Here is a 27,994-nt window from a genome sequence, read left to right as displayed (position 1 = left end):
GATACAACACAAAATCCAAACTTTCGGTAATAATTTATGGCTAAAAGTTAACTTTAGGTATATAATCTTCTTTTACAAAACAATTCTGCGGGACAGAGCTGCTACCGAGGCTCAGAGAAGTTGAGTGGCCTGACCACAGTCACACAGCTGACAGGTAGCAGGATTGGGACTAGAGCCTGGAGCTCCTGCACCCTACGTCAGTTACTAGGAATGACTAGAAAAGCCGCACTGCCACACTGAATGTAAGCCGACATGGCAGCTCAAATGCACACATTAGCATTACCGAATGAGTGAGCCAATGGAGCCAGTGAGTTCTCCCATCACCACCTCCCCTTAGCATTGGCTTTGAAGATGGTAACCGAGAAACTCAGACTGGGTTGCCCCATGTTATTGCACCAGGACAAGAGACTCTGAGACACTGGTTGCAACATTTGGCGTCTGCTTCGGATGTCTGTAAGCCTTTTGAGAGATGAGCCTGGGTGTGCGGTGGCAGGCTGCCTTTTGAAAGAGCCACACGGTCCTGCCTCCCCAGACACCTTCCTGGAGGAGGATTGAGCATTATCCCAAAAATGAAGGGTGGCCTTGAGCTGTCCCATCAGGCCCCAGCAATACCCAGCTCCTCATCAGGATGGGTGCAAGTGTTTGTTTTCGACTTTAACCTTCTCTTTCACCCTTTGCTCTTTGTTTCCAGGGCGAAGCCAGTCAAGCTGAGCCATCTCAGCAGAGCCTTTTCCAGTGGCTGCAGAAGCCACCTCACAACAGCCACTGGCCGGTGCTTCTTCCTCTCTGCGTGGGATGTTGCCTCTTACTCCTCTCGCAGTCCACCTGGCTCTCCTCGGCTTGGGCAGCCACGCTGGGGCAGCATCGCATACCCTCAGTGGTCAGTTTTATCTCTCAGTTCCCAAAACGCTGCTCTTGGTTAGCTGGACCTTTCCCAGTCTGGGCTTTGCAGCATGGACTTACATTTTCTCTGGACAGTCCAACTGTTCTTCCGCAGGGTCCTTCATACACATGGCTCTTTGAGATTTGAGTTTGATTCTTTTTTTTTTTCTAAAGATGGGGGGTTTCAATCTATCACCCAGGCTAGAGTGCAGTGGCACGGTCATAGCTCGCTGCAGCCTCCAACTCATGGGTTCAAGCAATCCTCCCATTTCAACCTCCTGAGTAGCTGGGACTATAAGCAGGTGCCATCTCACCCAGCTAATTTAAAAACTTTTTTTGTTTTTTTGTAGAATGAGGTTTTGCTTTGTTGCCCAAGCTGCTCTCAAACTCCTGGCCTCAAGCGAACTCCTGCCTCAGCCTCCCAAAGTACTGGGATTATAGGTGTGAGCCACTGCAGCCAGCTTCCAGACTCCTTCAATGAGGAGGTAAGTTATGTGAGGTACCTGGAGTAGTCAAACGTATCAAGACGGAAAGTTGAATGGTGGTTGTTGGGGCTCAGGGGAAGGGGGAATGGGGAGTTGTTGTTTAATGGGTATAGAATTTCAGTTTTGCAAAGTGAAAAAAAGTTCTGGAGATCCATGGAACAATAAGGTGAATATACTTAGTGAACACTACTGAACTGGACACTTAAAAAATAGTTAAACCAACCTGGCCGGCGTGGCGAAACCCCATCTTTACTAAAAAGACAAAAAACTTTAGCCAGGCACAGTGGCTCACACCTGTAATCCCAGCTACTCAGGAGGCTGAGGTGGGAGAATCGCTTGAACCCAGGAGGCAGAGGTTGCAGTGAGCCGAGATTACACTATTGCACTCCAGCCTGGGTGACAGGGTAAGACCCTGTCTCAAAAAAAAAAAAAAAAGAAAAAAATAAGAGGTTAAGATGACCAATTTTTTGTTACGTGTTTTTTTAAACTATGGTTTTGAAAAAAAGCAGATAAAGAGTAGGCCTGATCTGCCCACAGTTTGCTGCCCTCCTCTCTGCCCACCTGCCTGCTTGAACACATGGAGCTCTCCTTCCCTGTGTATAAGATTGTTATTTGGTAATGAGACGCCTTACCTGCCACTTAATGTCATCAGATAACTGAGAGTCCACTACCTTGAAGTCTCCATGAAGACACAGTCCATCTCCTCAACACACTCCACTGATGCCTCCAACCCCACTGACCTTGGAAACCCTTCCTGTCAAAGTCACAGATGACTTCCACTTTGCCAAATACAATGGTTGTTTTCTGGTCTTTCTCTCAACTTCTCTCTTGGACACAGTTGACTTCCTTCTTGAAATATACTCTTGTTTTGGTTTCAGAACCACCTCAATGTCCTGGTTTCTGCCTAACTTAATAAACGTTTGGATCCCTCTGCTCGTTCCACCTCTTCTCAAATGACTAACTGTTGATGTAGCCCAAGGCTCTATCCTTGGCCTGCTTCTCTTTTCCCTCAGCATTTTCTCTCTAGAGCATCTCATCTATCCCTGAGACTTACAGATAAGTCAACAAGATATTTCCCAAATCTGTGCTTTCAGCCTGGATCTTCCCACTGAGTTCTAAATTATGCCTCCAACTGCCTTCTTGACCTCTCCACTTGGATGTCTGTATCAACCCATTAAGAATTTTCAATTCATTGGGGGTATAAACATGAAATTGGTTCATGTTTTTCCATAAATGCCCTGATTATGCTAGTCTCAATACTCAAGAATCTTGGGATAGTTCAGTCCAATTCCACAATGTTACTGAGGATTATTATTATTGAGATTATTATTATTATTATTGTTATTGTTATTATTGAGACGGAGTCTTGCTTAGCTGTCCAGGCTGGAGTGCAGTGGTGTGATCTCGACTCACTGCAACCACCGTCTCCCAGGTTCAAGCAATTCTCCTATCTCAGCCTCCCAAGTAGCTGGGATTATAGGCACCCGTCATCATGCCTAGCTAATTGTTGTATTTTAGTAGAGATGGGGTTTCACCATGTTGGCCAGGCTGGTCTTGAACTCCTGACCTCAGGTAATCCACCCGCCTTGGCCTCCCAAAGTGCTAGAATTATAGGTGTGAGCCACTGCACCCAGCCAATGTTGAGATTATTACAGTAGTCTCATTCTATATTTTAAAATCTCAGTACTATTTATACTTAAATATTATCTCAATGGTCAATTCTTTGTCTAGGACAGGAAATTGTCAAATAGGCCTAAAACACCTTGATATATCAGAAAGCAAGGAATCGATCAAAAAATCTTAGGGCCATGCCAAAAGAATCCAGGAGCCAACATGAAGTCTCCCTTTGTCTAAAGATGGAAATGTTTGAACAATAAAAATAACAACTGCTGTGGATTAAACACATTAAACTCCTTAAATGTTTATGTTCACAATGAAACTTTAAAAAACTCTCTCATTTGTCCTCTTTTAAGGATGACTAGGCAACCAATACATTATTTTGAAAACTTGTAAACAAAAGGAAAAAATAAATGTTTCCAGTATAAAATGAGCCCCAGGACAACCCAGTGAAGAGGGAAATGTATCTTTACAGAAGTATTTCAGCTAATAAAGGAAGAAGGATTAAATTGGAATATCACATTTTTTGGAACCTCTGGTGAAATCATTGTTCTTGGCAATAATCACCAATAATGGCTAAAAAGACAACTGTAGAAAAAAGCATAAGGGGAGAGCTTCACAATATTGGATTTATCAAGGATTTCCTCAGTATGATACCAAAAGAACAGTCAACAAAAGTAAAAATAGACAAATGGGACTACATCAAAATTAAAAGCTTCTGTGTATCAAAAGACAATCAACAGAATGAAAAAATAACCCACAGAATGGTAGAACATATTTGCAATTCATACAAGGGTTATAAGGGGTTAGGATCCAGAATACATAAAGAATTCCTACAACTCAACAAAAACAAAAAGTTCAATTAAAAAAATGGGCAAAAGACTCAGACATTTCTCTAAATATGATATACAAATGGCCAACAAGCATATGAAAGATGCTCAGCGTCACCGTCACTGATCTTTAGGAAAATGCAAATCAAAACCACAATAAAATATAACCTCACACCTGGGAGGATGGCTAATCAAAAAACAAAAAATGTGTAGCAATTAAACAAAAATAAAACAAGTGTTGGAGCAGAGGCAGAGAAATTGGAACGCTTGCACGTTGCTGGTGGAATTGTAAAATGGTGCAGCTGCTGTGGAACACAGTTTGAAGTTTCCTCAAAATATGAGAAATAGAATGACCTTAGGATCCAGTCCTTTCATTTCTAGGTATATACCCACAAGAATTAAATGAACGATCTTGAAGCAATATTTGCACACCCATGTTTGTAGCAGCATTATAGTCAAAAGGTGTAAACGGCCAAAGACTGGGCAGATTGATGGATGAATGGATAAACAAACCTGGTACACGCATACAATGGAGGCCCTGAAAGTGAAGGGAATTCTGACGCATGCTACGACATGAACCCTGAGAACACTATGATAGTGGAACAAACCAGTCACCAAAAGACAAATATTGTGTGATTCCACTTACATGAAGTACCTAGAGTAGTCCGATTCATAGAGACAGAAAGTAGAACGGTGATTGCCAGGTGCTGGAATGGGGGCAATGAGGAGCTTTTGTTTAATGGGTGCAGAGCTTTAGTTTTGCAAGATGGAAAGGTTCTGGAGAGGGATGGTGGTGATGGTTGCACAACAGTGTGAAGATACAAAAGCTACTGAACCGTACACTTGAAAATACTTAAGATTATACATTTTAAGTATGTGGTTTTATTTTATTTTATTTTTTGCCACAATAAAAAGAAAGAAATAACCTGTAACATAATCTTGCCCCAAAAAAAAAAAATTAAATCTGATCAAGCCTCTTGATCTAACTACCCAATTTATAGAAAATGTGGGACAGAGGAACATGTCACCAAGGTCACTTGGAAGCAATCAGCAAAACCCAGACTGTAGGAAACTCTACAGGAAAAACAACCAAATTTCTTTAATAAATTGCAAGAAAATAAAGTAGAAGGCAGAAGAAACCACAGATTAAAGGATTCTTTTTTTTTTTTTTTTGAGATGGAGTCTCGCACTGTCGCCCAGGCTGGAGTGCAGTGGCGCGATCGCGGCTCACTGCAAGCTCTGCCTCCCGGGTTCATGCCATTCTCCTGCCTCAGCCTCCCGAGTCGCTGGGACTACAGGTGCCCGCCACCATGCCTGGCTCATTTTTTGTATTTTTAGTAGAGACGGGGTTTCACCATGTTAGCCAGGATGGTCTCGATCTCCTGACCTTGTGATCCGCCCACCTCGGCCTCCCAAAGTGCTGGAATTATAGGCGTGAGTCACGGCGCCCGGCCCACAGTTTCACTCTTGTTGCCTAGGCTGGAGTGCAATGGCACCATCTCAGCTCACTGCAACCTCTGCCTCCTGGGTTCAAGTGAGTCTCCCGCTTCAGCCTTCCTAGTAGCTGGGATTACAGGCATGCATCACCACACCTACCTGGCTAATTTTGTATTTTTAGTAGAGACGGGGTTTCTCCATGTTGGTCAGGCTGGTCTTGAACTCCCGACCTCAGGTGATCCACCTGCCTTGGCCTCCCAAAGTGCTGGGATTACAGGCGTGAGCTACCACGCCCAGCCAAGGACTCTGAAAAGATATAAACATCAAGTGCAATGTATAGAACTTATTTGGATTCCTAATCAAACTATACAAAATTATGGTACAATCTGGGAACATCTGATAATATTCAGGAATATAATGGCTATTTTAAGTCCTTATCTTTTGGTGGTATATACGAAAATATTTATGGTAAAATAGTCTGACATCTGAGACTTGCTTAAAAATAATTGGGATGGGGAAGTTGGAGGGTAAGTATGGACCAGCAAAACTGGCTGAGTTGGTCATTATTGAAGGTTGGTGGCAGGAGTCACCACACTATTCTTTCTGTTTTGTGAAATAGAACCCCTCTTTTGGCTGTCTGTCTTACATCTTTCTCCACATCTGGGCAGCACCAGCCAATGTCTGCACAACTTTTAGACAGAAGACAATCACAACTGGGGACGGAGTTGAGGTCTGGTTGGGCATACCCACTCTGCAGTTGCTTATCTGGGAGTCTGTCCCTTCATTTATTGAATGAATGAATGAATGAATGAATGATATTTTTCAAAGCTGCGCACTGTGTTTGAAATAATCTATAATAAAAAGTTTTGTTTTTAAAATAGTAACCTTTGATCCTACTTGAAGTCAGCCTCCTCTTCAAGGAGTATGTATCTCATACTCCTTGCTGTGTATCTTGACAGCACCTTGACATAGGAGACAAAGGCATGGAGGGTACACACTTTGCCCCTCCAGCTCCCCTGGACCTACCCTCCTGGGTCGCAGCAGAAGGTGGAACAGAGTAGTGGGGACAGCTCCTTGCTGGGCTGCCCGGAGCGGGGAGGCAGTCTCCTCTCCCTGGATCGCTGTAGCCTTGTGGGCTACAGACACTAACAGTCTGACTATTTGTGAGGCAGGGGTCACATGCTGGGTCTCTCCTGGACCAATCTCTGGGTTTTCTAGATGATCTAGCTCCCCATATCATCGTGGGTACCCCTGGCCATGTGTTTGATATGCTTAACCGGAGATACCTGTCTCCCAAATACATCAAGATGTTTGTACTGGACAAAGCTGATGAAATGTTAAGCCGTGGATTCAAGGACCAGATCTATGACATATTCCAAAAGCTTCACAGCAACACCCAGGTAGTTTTGACGTCAGCTACAATGCCTTCTGATGTGCTTGAGGTGACCAAGAAGTTCATGAGGGACCCCATTCGGATTCTTGTCAAGAAGGAAGAGTTGACCCTGGAGGGTATCCGCCAATTCTACATCAACGTAGAACGAGAAGAGGGGAAGCTGGACACACTGCGTGACTTGTATGAAACCCTGACCATCACCCAGGCAGTCATCTTCCTCAACACCCAAAGGAAGGTGGACTGGCTCACCGAGAAGATGCATGCTCGAGATTTCACTGTCTCGGCCATGCATGGAGATACGGACTGAAAAGAACGAGACATGATCGTGAGGGAGTTTGGTTCTGGCTCTAGCAGAGTTTTGATTACCACTGACCTGCTGGCCAGAGGCAGTGATGTGCAGCAGGTTTCTTTAGTCATCAACTACGACCTTCCCACCAATAGGGAAAACATTTCCACAGAACGAGCCGAGGTGGACAGTTTGGCCATAAAGGTGTGGCTATTAACATGGTGACAGAAGAAGACAAGAGGACTCTTCGAGACATCGAGACCTTCTACAACACCTCCATGAGGAAATGCGCCTCAATGTTGCTGACTTCTTCTGAGGGGCTGTCCTGCTTCCTAGCCCCAGCCAGAGTTCAATCTTGGGGGCCTGAGGAGCAGCAGGGGTGGGAGAGGGAAGGAAGCCAAGGGATGGACATCTTGTCATTTTTTTTTTCTTTGAATAAATGTCACTTTTTGAGGCAAAAAAAAGAACAAATTATTCCAAAAGAAAAAGTTGCTCATATGGAGAGCATAAAACACACTGTAGCATATATTCTATAAAATATGGTATGGTAGATTGTTACACTGATGGTCCTCAATACATCACATCTCCCTGAACTCATCTCCTTGCATAGTTCCCTCTCACTTTGATGCTAGGTTTGGCGGTGTGACTTGCTTCAATCAATGAGATATTGGCAAGACTGATGCAAGCAGAGGCTTGAAAAGCAATTTACAATGGGACCTACTCTCTCCAGCTGGTAGGGATTCTTCCTTCAATACGTAGACAGCCCAAGTTAGCCTCCTAGAGGGCGAAAGAACACGTGGAGGGAGACTCAGCCAGCCCAGCCATCCTAGCCAAGACCTGGCCACATGATTGAGCACTACCAACACCGCTCAGAGCACAGATCAGCTGTCCTAGCTTAGCACAGTCCAAATTACTAACCCATAAATTAGTGAGCAAAGGAATAGCTGCTTCAAGCCACTATATTTTGAGATCAGGGGTAGGTAAATGGCATTACTGTTGCTTTTGTTTCCCTCTCCGTGACTCTCACCCTCACTGCTGCCTGCCAGGCCAGGTAGTGGTTGTGAGGGAGGAGGATCTGGGAGAAGATCTGGGAGAAGACCTGGCTGATGACAGAAATAGCCTCATTGGGAATAAACTGCACTCCATCTGCACATCCCGATGGTCCTATCAGTTGCTAATAATCAAAAGCCAAAAGCCTTTCACTGTGAACTTAATGGAATCTTCTCTAAAACCCTTTCCACGTACCTGAACACTACCTGGGTCACTGCTGTAGGCTATAAAAGAACTTTACGAGCCCAGCTATGTGCAGAGAAAGAGACCCTTTAAATACTTTTTAGTCCATACATGCTAGCCTGTTATCTTTCCTCAAAGCAATCCATTCTCACCAACATATAGGAAAGAACTGAGTCCCAAACTCATTCTTATGACCATATAATTTTTCTCTATGAAAATATTACTCAGCTCCTTCATGGGGTTGGGGGAGGGGAATGGGATGTCTCTATCCATTTCATTGCACTTGCTATCATTCTTGATAGATGAGTACCTAAATGAAAGTACTCACCTATTATCAACAGGGCATATGTATTGAGCTAGTGGTTTAATAGAAGAGATGGATTTTTGCTGCTATCCTCTCTCCTTTGTGATCAACACATGTATGTAGAGAAAGCTCTGAGGCACTTTATTCTAAGCAAGTGTGCTGAACAGTAACACCTGCCACTTGGGCTTAGGGAGGCATCAAGAAACAGAAAATCAGACAGACGTGATTTGCATAATGGTTCCAGAATTTAGGGTTTGATTTTGGGCAAGCTACTGAACCTCTCTGAGTCTCATCTAGAAAATGAGGCTGAAGCTATGCTTCTCACTGGGTTCAGGCAAGAATCCCTAAGGTGCTGTGTTTAAATCAGGGCCCATGATAAATGGTCTTAGTATCTGTTGGGCTCACTCCACTTTCCCTTTAGTCACCATATGCATTGTGGGAGCTAAAGGCATCACTTCAGTTCTGATGTTTTGTGTGACCACAGGCCAGAACCCAAGAAAAAACAGAACATGATTATTGGTGGCTATAATCAAGAATGAAAGGATCCCTTATTCTAGAAGTTTGCAGTGTCAGATGGAGCTCACTGATTCAGACTGACAGCTACAACTGGGCAAACCAGCCCGAGACAAATAACAAATGTGTTAATTAGTGAAATGTAATGAATAAAGAAATGGTGCAAGAGTTTTTGGTGTGGTTGTGTGACGAATGACCCGTGCATGGCAGGTCCAGACAGGATGGGTTTTGGGGGTGGGGGAAGGAGAGAACCATCATCCTGGTCCCAGTTTACTGGGAAAGGTTCTGTGAGCGAAGTGTGATTTTAGAATTATTTGAATATTGGTAGGAGGGGGCTTTTGGAGTGAAGTGGGCGATCCAGGTAGAGGGTGTGGCCCGAGACATATTTCAAGGGACAGTCAGAGTAGAAGGAAGCAAACGCCAAGCCACACACGATATTATTCAAAATCAATAGTGAAGGAGCAAATCGCAGACGGGGTCTGCGATTTTCTGAAAAGTTGGCAAATTGAGTCTTTCAGAAATGCACAAATATGTTTCCTCTAACATGGGTATCAGTTCAGTTGAGGGCCCAGATTTAGAGTGAGGTGCAGGGGGCTTGGAGCCCTTACAAAGGGGACCAGCAGTTGAGGCCTGCATGAGGAAAAGACAAAAGGACGGGGCTAGTTTACTGGGGACAGCACATGGTGTAGGAGAGACCAGGTACCTTCTTATTTTCTCGATGAGGGCTCTGGAAAACATGTAGTTGCTTCTTCTGCTCCTGTGAATGGCAGAGTGGAAGAAAGGACTTCAGCGTCAGCAGAAGAATATAGAAGAGACAAGGAAAAATCAGTGTCTCATAGGACATGCAGCAAAAGCACAGTTTAATCAGAGGCCCACGAAATTTCAATCCTAGGAGTTCTTTCCAGACAGGAGAAATCCGTTCTGTCTTCATGCCTCATTTGTTCATAATCCCTCAGTTTATGACATTCAATAAGTGGACATTTACAAGACAAATTCATAATACAGACTATAACCTTAGCATACTCAACACCCAAGGATTTGCCATGATACATTGTTCAGGTCCCCTTGAGCTTAAACTTTCAGGAAACCGGCTCGCTCCCCCTGGAATTTTCTACTGGATTTCCCATAGACTGCTGCAGTTCTGCTCTCTCTTCCGCTCAGACAGATCTTTGCGTTTCTTCAAACCAGGAACTGCCTTTCAAGGGGGCTCACACAAACTGCAACTGAGCTGCTGGAGAGACATGCCCCGATCACAGAATGTGGAGGAGGGAGATTGGAGGTGGACGGGTTCTGCAGCAGCTAGGAGCAAACATATATTCACACTCACAATTTTGGGGGGTCAATTCTTAAAATATATTATATAGATGTTACAGCAGAGGCTGCTGTATGTTCACCAAATTCTGTCTCTCTTTCCTCCCAGCATACAGTGAGTCGACATCTTTCAGTTTATCTTGCAGCCAGTTGGAGCTGTACGGTGAATCTTGGGGAAGTAGGAATGATGTGTGGTGCTTCCAAGCCTGGCTCTTAAAAAAACTCCTGCAAGATCCTCCATGTTCTCTCTCTTTCTTCCTTTGACTACTGGCCAGATCCAGAAGACCTAGTGAAGGACAATAAGCCCTTGGGGACAGCAGACCTGACCATCTGGGTCTGGTCAGCAGCTAAGGGAAAAAAGAGGACTATGAAGCCCAAGGCGACAGAAGAGCTCTAGCTGGAAGGAGACCGAGCCCTGAGTACGTGCATGGAACACCCCTTCCCCCACCAACTCACACGGGACTACCATAAGAGAAAAATAAACTTTGATTGTGTAGGGCCACTGAGGTGGAGGAGGCTGTTTGTTATAGTACTTGGTCTACCCTGGCTAATCCACATGGAGATTAGAGACCGCCTTCTGTCTGGGCTCTATACACCAGTGTGTGTGAAAATGGGTGCCTTAGGGGAGGGCTTAGCCAAGCGGCCTGAGCTATGAGGCCAGAAATGATCAATGGAAATGAATAGATGTTTAAAGAAATTAGGGGTAGCATCAGGTGAAAAAGTAAGGTAACGCTTCAAAATCTATTTCACGCCAAGAGAATTCACTATGGAAATAATATTATTTTCAACAAATGGTGCTAGGACAACTGAATATCCACATGCAAAAGAATAAAGTTGGATCTTTCCCTTACACTGTACATGAAAATTCCTCCAAATATATCATAGATCTAAATATAAAAGCTGAAACTACAAAACTCCTAGAAGAAAACAGGAGTAAGTCTTTGTGGACTTGGGTTAGGCAAAACCTTCTTAGATATATAATGCCGAAAGCACCACAACAACAAAAATAAACTGGACTTCCATCAAAATTAAAAACCTTTGTGATTCAAAGGACACAATCAAGAAAGTGAAGACAAGCCACACAATGGGAGAAAATAATTACAAATCATATATTTCATAAGCAACTTGAATCCAGAAGTGTTACAGCTCAACAATAAAAAAGACAACTCGATTTACAAATGAGCAAATAATTGGAATGAAAATTTCTCCGAAGATATACAGATGGCCAACAAGCCCAGGAAAAGATGCTCTACATTACTAGTCATTAAGAAAATACAAATCAAAACCACAATGAGATACCATCTCACACCCACTAGGATGCCTAAAATAAAGAAATCAGATAACAAATATTGGTGAGGGTGTAGAGAGATTGGAACCTTTGTACATTGCTGGTGGAAATGTAAAATGGTGCAGCCTCTTTGGAAAATATTTTGCAGTTCTTCAAATAGTTAAACACACAGTTAGCATATTATCCCCGCAATTTCACTCCTAGGTAGGTGAATACTCAACATAAATGAAAACTTACGCCCACAAAAAATCTTGTACACGAATATTCATAGCAGCATTTATTCATAATAGTCAAAAAGTTGAAACAATCCAAATATCCATCAACTGATGAAAGGACCAAAAAAGGTAGTATATCCAACCACAGGAATATGCAGCAATAAAAAAGAATGAAGTATGTACTGACAAATGCGGCAACATGGATGAACCTTGAACACATTATGTTACGTGTAAGAAGTGGGTCAGAAAAGGCCATCTATTGTATGGTGCCATTTACATGAAATGTCCAGATAGACAAATCTCTGGAGACTAAAAGAAGACTAGTGGTTGCCTCATTCTTGGAGGGGAGAGGAGAGGAGAGGGAAGACTAGGGGGAAATGGGGAGTGACTGCTAATGGGCACAGGGTTTCTTTTTTCCTTTTTTTTTTTTTTTTTGAGACGGAGTCTCGCTCTGCCGCCCAGGCTGGAGTGCAGTGGCCCGATCTCAGCTCACTGCAAGCTCCGCCTCCCGGGTTCACGCCATTCTCCTGCCTCAGCCTCCCGAGTAGCTGGGACTACAGACGCCTGCCACCGCGCCCGGCTAGTTTTTTGTATTTTTTAGTAGAGACAGGGTTTCACCGTGTTAGCCAGGATGGTCTCGATCTCCTGACCTCGTGATCCGCCCGTCTCGGCCTCCCAAAGTGCTGGGATTACAGGCTTGAGCCACCGCGCCCGGCCTTTCTTTTTTTTTTTTTTTTTTTGGCGACGGAGTCTCGCTGTGTTACCCAGGCTTCAGTGCAATGGCGCCATCTCAGCTCACTGCAACCTCTGCCACCCGGGTTCAAGCGATTCTCCTGCCTCAGCCTCCCAAGTAGATGGGATTATAGGCATGAGCCACCATGCCTGGCTAATTTTTGTATTTTTAGTAGAAACACGGTTTCACCGTGTTGGCCAGGCTGGTCTCCAACTCCTGACCTCAGGTGATCCGACTGCCTCAGCCTCCCAAAGTGCTGGGATTACAGGCGTGAGCCACTGCACCCAGTCCCAGGGTTTCTTTTTAGGGTGTTGAGCATATTCTAAAATTGATTGTGGTGTGAGCTGCACAATATCGTGAATATACTAAAATTCATTGTACACTTTAAATAAGTGAATTATATGGTCTGTGAATTGTATCTTAATAAAGCCGTTAATCTTTTCTGAATTATTTTCTATTTCATTATATAATGAAATATTTCCAACTACAGAATGTCATAATGCCCCAGTACACAACAATTGCGCTGCAAATGAAGGGCCGATATTATGGTCCAGCACACATTGCTCAGGATAGCTGTGCTCAGAGGCCACCACGCTGGACTGCCCACAGCACCCCAAGGCCCATGGAAACTTAAGCAAATCTATTCCTAAGAAACTTCTGAGGGTCTTTTGCAGTGATGTGCTGGTAAATGTTTAATTGCTGACTCTGGTGGGGGTGGGGGAAAAAAAAAAGGAAAGAAGCCAAAGCCCCGAACTGCAGCGTTTACCGATTTCCCTAATGCAAGCACTCCCACCCTGGCCAATTTCAAGCTACCAGTGTGAGGCCACGGAGCATAGGGTTGAGGAAGAGATGGCTGGTAAGATTCCATCTATAATATTGCCACCATACAGATTTAACAGATATAAGTAACCTCAAAAGCATAGCAAATAGTAAAACAAGTAATAATTAGGAGTTTTGAGCATTTAATACTTTTATTTTTAATATGATTTATTTAATTGGAAGGTTGTATAATTTTTAGTAATGGATGTGTTTATCAGCCACTTGGTAAATTTCCTGAAAACTTAACAATTGGCTCTATCAGCTGGTCTCCAGCGACCACTGGGTCTCTAAGTTTATTTCAGTCTGTGGCTGGTTACAGGAAGAGAAGGAACAAATGAGCAAAGTTTCTGTCTCTTCTTACACTCCCATGTCAAACATGCCTTTCCCTTGAATCAACAGAACTCCGATGCCTCCCTAATCCAGAATCAGGCAATTCCCGGAAGACTGTAAATTGATTGGGAGTTTCCTTTTTCTTCTTATTTAAATGAAATTTCTGGCTTTATGGTTCTACTCAGCATATTCACCTTCATCCCCTAATATTCTGCCCCATCCCAGGTCCATGCCCAAATAAAAATAACAAGGGAACAAGAAGAGGGCAGGCAGGGGCTCCAGCTCATTTAATACCTTCTGTATATTCTTCAGAAGGATGATGCTCAGGTCCCTTCGCTTCACAATCAATGAATTTTGAAGTTACAAGTAATTTGGCTTGAATCTATCACCTCCCCACCCAGAGTCAAATGAACCAAGAGAGTGGCAATTCCGTGCAAAAGGTCTGCAGACATTTTCAGGCTGTTGGCCCTAAAAGCTTGAGGTAATATGTTTAGAACAGAATTCAGGTTTGTTTTGTTTGTCTCTTTGGTTTGTCAAAACAAATTGAACCTTTAAGTACAGAGCGAGGGCTGCTCATGGCCTCCTAGGAAGACAGGGGTACAGGGGCCTCTCCCTTCTTCTCCTAGTGAGCTGGTGCCCATCCCGGACCCCCAGGGAGGATGAAGCAGTCCTACCTCGATGCCCCCAGAGCTCTTTGTTTACTTTTCCATTACTGCACTCTGTCAATAAATACTTACTGAGAACCCAGTATGTGCTAGGTAGCTGGATATACTGTCATGACATGAACAAGTGTCCGTCCTCAGGGGCCCTGGAAGTCTATTGGGAGAGTTCATCACTTTGAAGCCTGGCTCCTCATGCACCTCACATACAGGTTGAATTCAGCTACATGAGGAGTCCGTACCACACACCGTGACGGGTTTCCAGAGCACTATCGTGGGTACTCAGAAAAGTTCGCTGAATGAATGAAATGGATCTATAGAGGAGGCTATTCCTTGGGCCCAGGTCTCTGAAAGCTCTTCATGAAAGATCTACCCTAAAGGCACCTGCAAGTCTTTAATCTCCCAGAATCCAGACACAAATATCCCAACTGAAATCTTCCCCATGACTTACTCACGTATCCTTAAGCCACAGATTGACTTCATAGCCACAGATCCGTGAATGAATACGTGAATCAGTAACAAGAGCAGCTTAAATTTCTGGGTCAGAGACACCCTGAAGAGAGAGCAAAGTGATTGTTTACAAGACATGTTAAGATTCCTGGAGGCTGCAGGAAGAAGGCGGCTACTGGGAGGGGGTCTATTTTCAACCAGCCATTGCCTAAGAACTTAAGAAGAGGGTTTTTTGTTGTTGTTGCTGTTGTTGTTAATTGAAAGAAAAAAGGGGAACCAAAGAACAGATGGGTATTTTCCAAACCCTTTCAGCCATGCCCATATATCATCTGCATCACTGTAAATATATGGGACACAAAGTCAAACACCCGTGAAGACAGGCATAAACACTCAGAGCCCATGTACGCACTCGCACATGTGCAGTCACTGATGACCTGGAGAACCACGGGGCTCTTTGGATTCTAACAAATGAGCTTTGGAAAAGAGAAAAGTATTTCATAGGCAACACTGAATAGCAATTTTACAGGCCTAGTTAGTATAAACCCACTGGACTTTTATTAATTAGGTGCATTCTCTTGTAACATTTAAAATGATCTCCTTGATGTCTGATTGTGCACAAATCAAATGGGACCTGCCTATTTTGGAGCATAGGTTATCTGATGTAGTGAATGCCTCCTTTTGTCTATAGAGAAATATTCTGGAAAGGTCGTTGTATATGTCCTGTCCAAAGTTGCTTTAAATCAAATAGGAAAAACAATTAGAAAACAAGAATCTATCCACATAATGCATCACATGACTCTACAAACCACTAGATGACTATAGCAATAGTAACTGCTTCACTTGTACAAGGAAGTACTATCTTCATGGTCATTCAAGAGATGGAGCTTTAGGTACTGCAGCTTTGCGTCCATGGGATCACAGAATGAGTTAGAAGGCATCTTACAGGTCTCTTTTAGAGACAGGAGGGCTTAGAATTAGAGGAGAGTTGAATATAGGGGACAATTCACAAAATAAGCAAGGAAACTGAGTATTGTATAGGCAAGGAAACTAAAGCCTGCAAAGATTTTGACACTCATATGGGGTCCATCAGGATCCTTAATTAAATTATAGGTGTTTGCCTTTGCAAATCTACTCTCCATTTTTCTTCTGCTGTTTGTTCTAGGAGGCCGATCTGCATGGGCTACGTCAGTGGTTCTCAAAGTGTGGTCCCCAGACCACCTTGGAACTTGTTAAAAATGCAGATTCTCAGGCCTCACCAGAACCTACTGAATCAGAAACGTTGGGGTGGGGTCCAGCAATCTGTGTTGTACGACGCCTTCCAGGGAGTGCTGATGTGTGCTGATGTTAGAGAGCCCTGGACAACGTCAGACAGGCCGATTAGCCACGGGCTTCCCTCTCGGCCTTGGCAGGTGAGGAACACTGGCAGGAGATCCCAGATAGGAGTGACTTCAGGATTGTTTTTTTCCCCAGGTTCGTTCCCTGTGGGATTGTCTAGGACTGGCTGCAGCAGGGCACCAATGTCACTGTACTTCCCAAGGCAGCCACTGAACAATGTGGCCCCTTCCTTCCAGAGCCAGGACCCACTCCCTCTCCTCACCCTGTAGGTCTGGCGATGGTAACAGTCCCAGTTACTTGCTCCAGAACGCTGCTCTCTTCCTCATGGTTCCCCTACACTCCACTCTTATCTTGGTAAAGTGTCCCTATATTTGGCCCTCCTCTAATTCTAATTTAGATGTGCCATCTGGGATATTCACCTGGTTCACATCCAGATAGAAAGCTGCTTGTCTGGGTCATGGGAATGGAGCCTGGTGTGGCCCCACAAGACTTCTCTCAGATGGGATAAGAATCTATCTTATCCCAAATGGCCCTGGGATATTCCTAAATGCCATATTTATAGCAAAAACTCATAAAACGTATTGATAACAAATATGACCATGACATTTATTGTGTCATTCCCAAGACAAAATGTGTTTCTCCCCATAGATGGCCTATGTTGAGTTTATTTTTTTCTTCCTCTCCCCTCTCATTGGCAGGTACCATGTGGCAAATAACTTGGCTTACCCTGGCTCAAGACCCTCTCCAAGAGCCCTGATCGGTCTTTATCTCCTAAACCCTTGGCTCACAAACTCTTTTCCCTTAAATCCACCCTGCCTCTTCTTGTTTGTTTTCATATTATGATAAAATACACATACTCTACATTTTACCATCTTGATTATCTTCAAGTGTACAGTTCAGTAGCATTAAGTACATTCACATTGTTGTGTTATCATCCACCACCATCCACCCACAGAACTCTTTTCCTCTCGTAAAACTGAAACTCTGTATCCATTCAACAACGCCTCACTTCCCCTCCCTAATCCCCGGCCCTGGGAACCACCATTCTACTTTCTGTCTCTATGTACTTGATGACTAAGTACCTCGATATGAGTGGAATCTACTGTATTTGTCTTTTGGTAACTGGCTAATTTAACTTTGCATCATATTCTCAAGGTTCATGCATGGTGTAGCAAGTGTCAGAATTTCCTTGTAAGGGTAAATAATGTTTCATTGCATGCATGTATCCATTTTGTTTATTCATTCACTGTTGATGGGTACTTGGGTTGGTCGCTTCACGTTTTAGCTAGTATGAATAATGCTACACAAACGTGTGCACAAATATCTCCCTGAGATTCTGCTTTCAGTTATTTGGGGTATACACCTAGAAGTGGAATTGCTAGATCATATGGTAGCTCTATTTTCAATTTTTCGAGGAACCATCATACTGTTTCCTGATAGTGGATGCATCATTTTACGTTCCCACCAACAGTGCACACGAGTTCCAATTGCTCCACATCCTCACCAACACATGTTAATTATTTTTTATAGTAGCCATCCTAATGAGTGTGAAATGGTATCTCACCGTGGTTCCGTTTTTATAAATCTGCCAGGTTACAATGCTATTTCCTCCACCTAGGATGCCATCCCTATGTGCCTATTAAATATCTTGCCAGTTGAAATCAATCTCCTCCAGCTTCCTATTATTTTAACACGTTGTGCTTTTATTCTAACACCTACACCCCCTCCCTTATGCTGTCACTGTTTTGTTTTGTTTTGTTTTGTTTTCATTTGCCTGTCTGCTCAATTTGGATGCAAGTTTGAGGACAGATGTCTTGGATTGTTCATCTTCGTATCTCCCAGTGTGTATTTAGCCCAAGGCAGTACACAGTGTAGGCTCTGAAATCCCAATTGACTTGAAATACTGAAGGCCATCCACTTAGTGGAAAACCCAAAACCAGACCCAGGTTTTGGGCCTCACTCTTAGTTCAGTGCTCTTTCTGCTGGTGAGGGACATTAGAACCACATTAAAAATAAACATGTGGACCCTTTTCACAAGACGGCGCCGAAAGCGAAGAAGGAAGCTCCTGCCCCTCCTAAAGCCGAAGCCAAAGCGAAGGCTTTAAAGGCCAAGAAGACAGTATTGAGAGGTGTCCGTCCACAGCCACAAAAAAAGAAGATCCGCACGTCACCCACCTTCCGGCGGCCCAAGACACTGCGACTCCGGAGGCAGCCCAAATATCCTCGGAAGAGCGCCCCCAGGAGAAACAAGCTTGACCGCTATGCTATCATCAAGTTTCCGCTGACTACTGAGTCTGCCATGAAGAAGATAGAAGACAACAACACACTTGTGTTCATTGTGGATGTTAAAGCCAACAAGCACCAGATTAAACAGGCTGTGAAGAAGCTCTATGACATTGATGTGGCCAAGGTCAACACCCTGATTCGGCCTGATGGAGAGAAAAAGGCGTATGTTCGTCTGGCTCCTGATTACAACGCTTTGGATGTTGCCAACAAAATTGGGATCATCTAAACTGAGTCCAGCTGCCTAATTCTAAATATATATATATATATATATCTTTTCAACATAAAAAAAAAAAATAAACGTGTCATGTTTGAAAAAGAGATGTGACTTCCTGATGTTGATTACTCACTTTCAATTTCTTCCTAACGTATTCACACACACACACAAACACCAACATTGTGCTTTCAAGCCCACAAAGTTCATGCTGTGGTCCACGAAGATCAGAGTAACGGGCTTTCTGGCAATCAGCTCTAAATTGGTGCCACATCCTGCACTAATGGCCCTGCCTTTAGACCAGATGGAGGCAGATGTTTTGTGGTTTTCCTCATTGTCGCTTGCCCTGGTGTGTTTTGTTTTCATCCCGATGTGTTTCAGTGCGCTTCCCCTCCTTTGAGGAATGAATGCGCATGTATTGTCTATCCTGATAAAGATGTCTGTGTTCTCACAGAAAATTCAGAAGCGAAATTAAAGGGCAGGAAGTTGATCTCGCCTGGTGTTAAAGTCTTTTGCGATACTGTAAGGAACTGGCCCAAGCATCTTCCATTCATCTCCCATTTTCCTTTAATCTGGGGAATGGGTTCATTCATTGTTTTGCATTCATGTCAACTCTTCATGGTTTTATCCACAGGGCTTTCCCAGAGATTAGGATTCAGCCCCTGATCCAGCGGCCAACATCCTGCTGACAAGACTGCCATAAGCGCCAAGGACCACTCAGATCTTGAAGAAAGCAGCTCTTCTTATCACATCAGGGAAGAGGCCCCTGTTTGGCACTAAAGCACCAAGTGGGATGTGGTGAGATCACAGGATAAAGGTTACTTCCTGTCTTCAGTCTCTTTGATTTCTTTAAAGACTCTCCAGAGGGAAGTAGATAGAGGTGGAAAAGCCCACATTCTTCCTTTTAAAGGACTTCTCAGGGAACTCACCACTCTTAGCCGCTGTCCGGGTTTGAGTTAGTCATCTTACTGTTAGTTCCACACACCCTTTGAATAGGCCTGTGACTGTGTTAGAGGTCACACGGACAACCTAAAGAACTTGCATTCAACCGTTTCCTTCCTAATTGACATTGCTGGGCCTCAGTGGCAGGGCCATGTGTCAACAGCCAAAACATCTCCATTGTGTTCGTACTTGTAAGTTAATGAATCAATGGCTGTTGATTCTGGAGGCATATCTTGATCCTTTAGGTGGGTGCTCCTGCCCTCCCTGCCACCCTAATTTCCTGTCAGTGCTTGTCCCAGTGGGAATACGACACATCTCATCTCATCTGTGTCTTGGAGAGATAGGGCATGACAGGGATTTTCCGGGACTGTGCTGCCATTTTCCATGAAAAACATCCAGGCGTTCCCTTGTTAGGCATTACTTCCTTTGATCACCAGGCTCCCTCCTAGTCAGGGGTACTTTTCTCAGTCAATTTCAAGCCTCAAGGTCATAGATTCCTTGATAAACACTTGCCTCTCCTTGTAGCTGCTTCTTGCCCTCATTTCTGAGGACTAGACCCCAAGCCAGAAGACAAACATGGGGGGCGGTTGCCATCATTTGATTCAAAAATACACTGAAGTGGGAGTCCAATCTGAGAGTTAAGGTTTACTCTCTGTACCTTCATTCACTGGTGTGTCCATACCACTATAGTAAGACCATCCCACCCCCGTGGGACAAGAAGAGGAGAGAGGCAATTATGGAACAGGGTTTAAGGGTAAAGGCTTTAGAATCACACTGCCCAGGCTTCTTACTTGTCTCTGCCATTGCTTGTGTGACCTCAGGCAAGTCTAAAAGTCAGCTTGTTCATCTGTAAAATGGAGATATCCCATTTAATCTCCATAAAAATCATGTAAAGCTAATTCAGCTAAAACATTTAGTGAAGTATTAGGCACAGAGTAAGTAGAGGATGTTGTTTTTATCTCATATGAAGTCATTAGTCACCTGAAAGAGTGCGTATATATGACCTGGCATGGTTATAAGAAGTCATTTCCAGAGCCCTCTTCCGTAGGCAGCTTTGATCACTGAAGCATCAAGCAGTACGCGTCACGTTTATTTTCAACCCCCCAAGTGTTTGCTGTTCTTGTTTTACACATCCAGTTCCTCTGTTGCCCAAACCTACCCTTGTCCAGAGGCTCCCTGTCCACCCCATTCAGAATCTGATGGCTGAAACTACATCAGTGGGGAAGCTATTCTAAGATGTGAATTAATTCAGTTAGAGCATGTGCTGGCCCCAGTGTGAGACATTAGGGGCACAACCTTGAGCCAGGCAGACATGGTCTCTGAGCTTATGGTTTGGATTAGAGAGTAGTATAGTTCCCTCTGCTTCAGCCACAGCAGCTTCTTTACCGTCTCCTGAATATGTCAAGCACATTTCTGCCCCAGAGCCTTTGCAATGCCTGCTTCCACACTTGAACATTACGCTCCCAGACACCTTCAAGACGTGTTCCCTCCATTCCTTCAAACCTCGAATCAAATGTTCTCTTGTTGTCATTTGTGGGATCTCCATGTGATGAGCCCCTGGTCAGCTGTGGCAGTGTTCTGGTTAAGTCACCTCTGAGGCTACACCTGTGTCTGCACCAGCATTCCTCCCGCATACTTCAGAAATGTCTCCTTGGCCATTGAAACCACCTCCACAATCTTCCTGTCTTCCCTGGAATCTCTTCGGTAAGAAAGGTGATTTCCCTGTGACCCCACCCTGACTAAGTATGTTCCGCCCACGATGCGTTCCCTCAAATACACCTTCCTTGTGGCTGGCACCAAGTGAATTGTCTGCTGTTTGCCCTTGGTTCCTCCGCATGTCTGTGGGCCGATTTATCAGTATGCTTCCAGAGGTCAAGAACTATCTGTTTATTTATACAAGTGTCATTACCAGGTAAATGCATAAATAAGCCAAACGAGAAAACACAGATAAACTTAGCGCCTATCCCAGAGAAGTGACAATGGAGAGTAGTTACTGGTATTAAAGGACAGATTGTTTTCAGCGATGCAGTTTTTCTTTGAGAAGTAGTGTGTGAATGTGGTATTCAAGGTGAATCCTCTCCCCAACCACTTGTATCCCCATTTGCAGGTGGCCACTGTTGCCTGTTGCATGCGTTCTTTTTTTTTTCAGAGGTTTTGTAATGAACTTAAGTAGGGGTTTCACTATGGAAGACAAATTACTACAATCTGCTTCATAGTCACATGTGGAAATGACTCTTTCCTTCTCTCCTCATCCCAGCCAATGCCTTTCTTCACTTTCCCGTTGAGTTATTTCAATCCAAAGGAGAAAATAAATCCATGTAACAAAAAGAGTTTAAACGAATGTACCCTCCCCACTGTGGACAACTTTATAAGGAACTGCACTTAGCTGAGAGCAGCAGGGTCCTCATAGCTGCTGAGATGTTAGCCTGAAGCCAATTCCTCTATAAGACCATGTCTGCCTGGCTCAAGGTTGTGCCCCTAATGTCTCACACTGGGGCCAGCACATGCTCTAACTGAATTAATTCACATCTTAGAATAGCTTCCCCACTGACGTAGTTTCAGCCATCAGATTCTGAATGGGGTGGACAGAGAGCCTCTGGACGAGGGTAGGTTTGGGCAACAGAGGAACTGGATGTATAAAACAAGAATAGCAAACACTTGGGGGGTTGAGAATACACCTGACGGGTACTGCTTGATGCTCCAGTGATCAAAGCTGCCTATGGAAGAGGGCTCTGGAAATTACTTCTTATAACCATACCAGGTTATATAAGTGCACTCTTTCAGTGCATATATATAATTTCTTCACTAATGAAAAGGTATATGGAATTATAATATTGGATATAATTATGTATTTTAAAGTCTATTATAGGCTGGGCATAGTGGCTCGCATCTGTAATCCCAGCACTTTGGGAGGCCGAGGTGGGTGGATCACCCAAGGTCAGCAGTTCGAGACCAGCCAGGCCAACATGGCAAAAGCCCATCTCTACCAAAAAATACAAAAATTAGCTGGGCATGGTGGGCACCTGTAATCCCGTTTACTCGAGAGGCTGAGGCAGGAGAATCACTTGAACTCAAGAGACGGAGGTTGCAGTGAGCCAAGATCGCACCACTGCATTTCAGCCTGGGTGACAGAATGAGAGACCCTGTCTCAAAAATAAATAAATAAGTAAGTAAGTAAGTAAATAAATAAATAAATAAAGTCTATTGTAGGAAAAAAATCCATCTACACTAGATACCAGTAAATATATATATATATAAAAGATATATGAATATATGTATACTTATATATAAAGTATATGTATATTTTAAGGTAGTAGGACTATGATTTTTTTTTGGGGGGGGTGGGGATGCAGTCTCGCTCTGTTGCCCAGGCTGGAGTGCAGTGGTGCAATCTCAGCTCACTGCAACCTCCACCTCCCGGGTTCAAGCGATTCTCCCACCTCAGCCTCCCAAGTAGCTGGGACTACAGGTGCATACCACCATACCCAGCTAATTTTTGTATTTTTAGTAGAGGTGGGATTGGCCAGGCCAGTCTTGAATTCCTGAGCTCAGGTGATCTGCCTCCCTGGGCCTCCCAAAGTGCTGGGATTACAGGCATGAGCCACCACGCCCAGCCTAATTTTTATATTTAAATTTTATTTTTTGTATTTTTATAATGAAAAATATAGAATATACTTTACAATTTATAATATTTTATTTGATTTAATTTATCTGGCTCTCACTCTTCATGTGTATTTAAATATTAATTATACTGCATTAAGAAAAGAAAAGTCATAAACTCTTTGATTCAAATACATTCAGCAAATAAAATCCATTCCCTTCTTGTCTAGATGTCTATTTCTTGGGAGCACAGACGGCACCATACAAAGTGGTGATTCTCTTGCTTGCCTGAATATTGGGATCACCTGGAGATGTTTAGAAAAAGACTAATGTTTAAGTTCCAAGAGCAGAGATTTTGATGTAGTTGCTCTGCAGTGTGGCCTGGTTTGGGATTTTTTACAAATCTCCCAAGTAATTGTAATTTGCATTGAAGGTTGAAAACCTCTGATTTAAAAAAGAAAACAGGAATGAACACCATTGAGAATTCATCAGAATAAAGCATCTAAGAGAGTATCTTTATAGAATACAATCCACCTTGTTTTGCAGTTCAAAAATGAAAAATGGCCCAGAATTAAATAGTTTATTGAAAATAATAATGATCGCCGCTACTTAATATGTGCCTGGCGACTTTACATCTGTCATCTGTAATCATCGTAAGAACACTGAAAGGTAAATAGCATGAGGCCCATCTTTTAAAATTAAATAGTTACATAGTTATTTATTTATTTACTTCCTTCCAACTTTTATTTTAGGTTCAGGGGGTACCTATGTGCAGATTTGTTACATGGGTGAATTGCATGTTGCTGGATTTTGCTGTGCAAATTATTTCATCACCCAGATAGTGAGCATAGTCCCTGATTAGGTAGTTTTTCAATCCTTACCTTCCTTCTACCCTCCAGCTTCAAGTAGGCCCCAGTGCCTATGGTTCCCTTCTTCATGTCCATATGTACTTAGTGTCTAGCTCCCACTTATGAATGAGAACATGCGGTGTCTGGTTTTCTGTTCCTGCATTAATGTGCTTAGGATAATGGCCTCCAGCTGCAACCATGTTGCTGCAAAGAACATGATCTCGTTCTTTTTCATGGCTGTGTAGTATTCCATGGTGTATATGTACCCCATTTTCTTTATCCAGTTCACTGTTGATGGGCATCTGGGTTGATCTCCTGTCTTCGCTATTGTGAACAGTGCTGCAGTGAACACATGCGTGCATGTGTCTTTATGATGAGTGACTTTTTTTTTTTTTTTTTTTTGAGACAGAGTCTCACTCTGTCACCCAGGCTGGAGCACAGTGGTGCACTCTTGGCTCACTGCAACCTCCACCTCCCAGGTTCAAGTGATTCTCCTGCCTCAGCCTCCTGAGTAGCTAGGATTACAGGCATGTGCCACCATGCCCGGCTAATTTTTGTATTTTTAGTAGAGCCGTGGTTTTAACATGTTGGTCAGGCTGGTCTTGAACTCCTGACCTCGTGAGTGATGAGTGATTTATATTCCTTTGAGTATATATATACCCAGTAATGGGACTGCCGGGTCAAATGGTAGTTCCGTTTTAATTCTTTGAGAAATCTCCAAACTGCTCTCCACAGTGGCTGAACTAATTTACATTCCCACCAGCTGTATAAGTGCTCTCTTTTCACTGTAATCTCTGCTATTTTTGGAGTTTTTAATAGTAACCTTTCTGACTGGTGTGAGATGGTATCTCACCATGGTTTTGATTTGCATTTCTCTAATGATCAGTGATGTGGAGCAATTTTTCATATGCTTGTTGCCCATGATTATGTCTTCTTGCATGAGACCCACTTTAAAGATGAGACTTAGAGAAGTTAAGTAATTTGCCCAAGGATATGCAGCTCTACTAGAAGGAGTTGGAGACTTAAACACAGCTCAGATGCAAAGCCTGCGCTTAGCCACTACCCCACATTGCTTTCATCTAAAAAAAAGATGTAACTGTCGTGCAGAACAATGCATAGAGTATGATTTAACTTTTGTGAAAACAAACAGCCCTCAGTGTGCAGGCATCAAAAAAAGTCTGAATGGATGTTCATCAAACAGCCGACACCCTTCTTGGGGGCGGGCCTACCACTTTTTACTTTAAATACTTAAAATATTTCTGTCGTCTGAGTTTTTTTGTTTTGCAATGAACATGAATTTCATTTGTAATTTATCATTTATAAAAAGTATACATTGCACTAATTACCAATTATTACTAAATTGGAATACTGGTAAGAAACCAATTATTAGTAATAATAATTGGTAATAATTACCAATTATTACCAATTGGAGATAACCATCACTACTAGTTACCAATACTAGTTACCTCCATTACCAATACGGAGGTAACTATCACTACTAGTGTGTTGGTTAAGGGTAAATGTCTAGAGCCAGGCCAAGCGGGCAGCATTCCTGTCTCCCTTTACTGCCACTTCCCTAAACCTTTGAGCCCTTTACTGCCACTTCCCTAAACCTTTAAGCCCTTTTCTGTCAACCAGGGAGAATCACAGTACCCACCTGAGAAATTTTGTGAGGAATAGATATCCTCACAAAAGGGATATTACCTATATTAGATTACTTATCATCATTGTAGTAATAATCCATGAAGTTCTTTTCACTGAAATATCTTTAAATTTCTTATTTAAACCTGGCAGCCATCCTATGGTAACTCCCATTTTTGCCAATGGGAAACCGAGGTCTAAATCATCCAATACATGAATGGCTATTAAACACAGCTCAGAAGATTCTTAATTTCAAACCTTTCCTTGTGCCAGCCACTCCTGCTCCAACTCTCTGGGTTCTCAGGAGGTTCCTGATTTGGACAATGACTATGTCATTTTTTTTTTTTTTTTTTTTTTTTTAGACAGAGTCTCACTCTGTCACCCAGGCTGGAGTGCAGGGGCACCATCTTGGCTCACTGCAACCTCTGCCTCCTGGGTTCAAGTGATTCTCCTGCCTCAGCCTCCCGAGTAGCTGGGATTACAGGCGCCTGCAACCACACACCGGCTAGTTTTTGTATTTTTGGTGGAGATGGGCTTTTGCCATGTTGGTCAGGCTCGTCTCGAACTCCAGGCCTCAGGGGTTTGCTGCAGGGGGGCTCAACCCTGGTTTTGATCAAATCTCATTTATAAAACCCTCCTCAGCCACCCTCATCATTTCACCAGAAGTGGCCCCCGGAGACCAACAACCCACCTTGTGATTTCTAAACATGAGGGTAGGCCCGGGACAAAAGCAGGGACGTGCTTTTGTTTCGAGCATGAAAGAGAACAAACAAGCTTTGCAGACGGCTTGGCCCTGGACAGTAAGGATGGGGAAGCCACGGAGACATGTGTTAAGGTAGCAGGAGTTGATGTGAGCCAGATGTGATTGTATGGGCAAGACCCAGGGGAAAGTGCCTGGTTTTCAACACTCCTTAAAACCCTGCAACTTCTCATGTAAAAGACCCGACATGTAACCACTACTTCTGACATCTCCTGAGGAACGCCCGCTTCCTGGAGGAAGTCAGTTGCAAATTAAAGGAGGAAGGAGAAATTGATCTTCCTCTGCAGGAAGCAGGGAGATCCTCGACGTCTCCACGGCCCTTTCATTTGAACACGTAGCTGTGGAAACCGGGGTTTAGGTCGAGTTAATTAGCAGCATCTACGTAGGAGAAAGTTCCCAAGCAGGATGCCGAAGTGGAAGGCGCAGCTGGCCGAGTGCACGTAGGGACTCAGCTGTCCTGCTGGGCCTCGAAGGCAAGTGAGATATGGGATCCAGATTACAACGTGGTGCTGGCATCTCAGACAGAAAAACAGACACGTTCGAGAAAACACGTGCCTTCTCTCTCACACACACAGGGGATGGGAACACAAAACACAAGACCCTGCCCTATAGACCAGATACCTTAATGATAAGAAAAAGATACACATCCTTGTAAGAGTGGATCAGAGAACATTGAAAAGTTAGCAGCCCTCTTACATCCATTTAGGACATCTTGGACAAGCGTGAAATTGAAGGGCCAGTCCGTTTTTTATTTTAATAAAGGGAGAAACATAGTTAGTTAAGGGAGAGTGTGTGTAAAGGAAGATGAAATCTTTGTGAGCATGAAGGACGTTATCAGAGATTCTGTGAACATAGGAGTCTCTGTGAATGAAAGAGCTCATCAAGGAAAGAGGTCAAGGCCTAGGAGCAGGTTCCTGGGATAAGAGAATGAAGCAAGAATCAGAAACGGGGGCAATGAGAGAGAGGGTGACACAGGGAAGAGGTGAGAGGCGGCAGTTGGCATTTAGGGTGGAGCTCATGTGGACCAGGTGACCTTCGGCTGTGTCCTGTATCTTCTCCCCCTGAATCTGGGGTAGCTTCTTAAATTCTCTCTAAGGATCCGGAATTCTTTTTTTTTCTTTTTTTTCCCTTTTAATTTTACTTTAGATCCAGGGGGTACATGTGCAGATTTGTTATGTGAGGATATTACATGACGCTGAGGTTTAGGCTTCTAATGATCCCACTACCCAAGTAATGAGCATAGTACCCAACAGGTAATTTTTCAACCCTTAATCCCCTCTCTCCATCTCCCATTTTGGAATCCCCAGTGTCTATTGATCTCATTTTTGTGTCCGTGTGTACTCAATGTTTACCTCCCACTTACAAGTGAGAAGATGTGATTTTTGGCTTACTGTTTCTGCATTAGTTCACTTAGGATAACGGCCTCCAGCTCCATCCATGTTGCTGCAAAGGATGTGATCTTGTTCTTTTGTTATGGCTGCATGGATGCAGAATTCTGAAGAACTCAGCAAGGTTGAGTAACGTGATCAGCTTGCACAGTCATTAGAGGGGATAGAGATGGAATTCCAACTCAGTTCTGCCTGATG

At 43.6% G+C, this 27,994-nt stretch overlaps 2 pseudogenes; both read left to right on the top strand.

The window, feature by feature from the left end:
- Positions 1-6,388: 6,388 nt before the first annotated feature.
- On the top strand, positions 6,389-7,391 carry LOC105490327 (eukaryotic initiation factor 4A-I-like; annotated as a pseudogene).
- A 9,817-nt stretch (positions 7,392-17,208) lies between these two features.
- LOC139359252 (large ribosomal subunit protein uL23 pseudogene) lies at positions 17,209-18,655 on the top strand (annotated as a pseudogene).
- Positions 18,656-27,994: the final 9,339 nt, after the last annotated feature.

Source organism: Macaca nemestrina, chromosome 16, assembly GCF_043159975.1.
Source record: "Macaca nemestrina isolate mMacNem1 chromosome 16, mMacNem.hap1, whole genome shotgun sequence".
Lineage (NCBI taxonomy): Eukaryota > Metazoa > Chordata > Mammalia > Primates > Cercopithecidae > Macaca > Macaca nemestrina.
The sequence above is the reverse complement of the archived record's forward strand: the minus strand, read 5'-3'. Positions and strand labels throughout refer to the sequence as shown.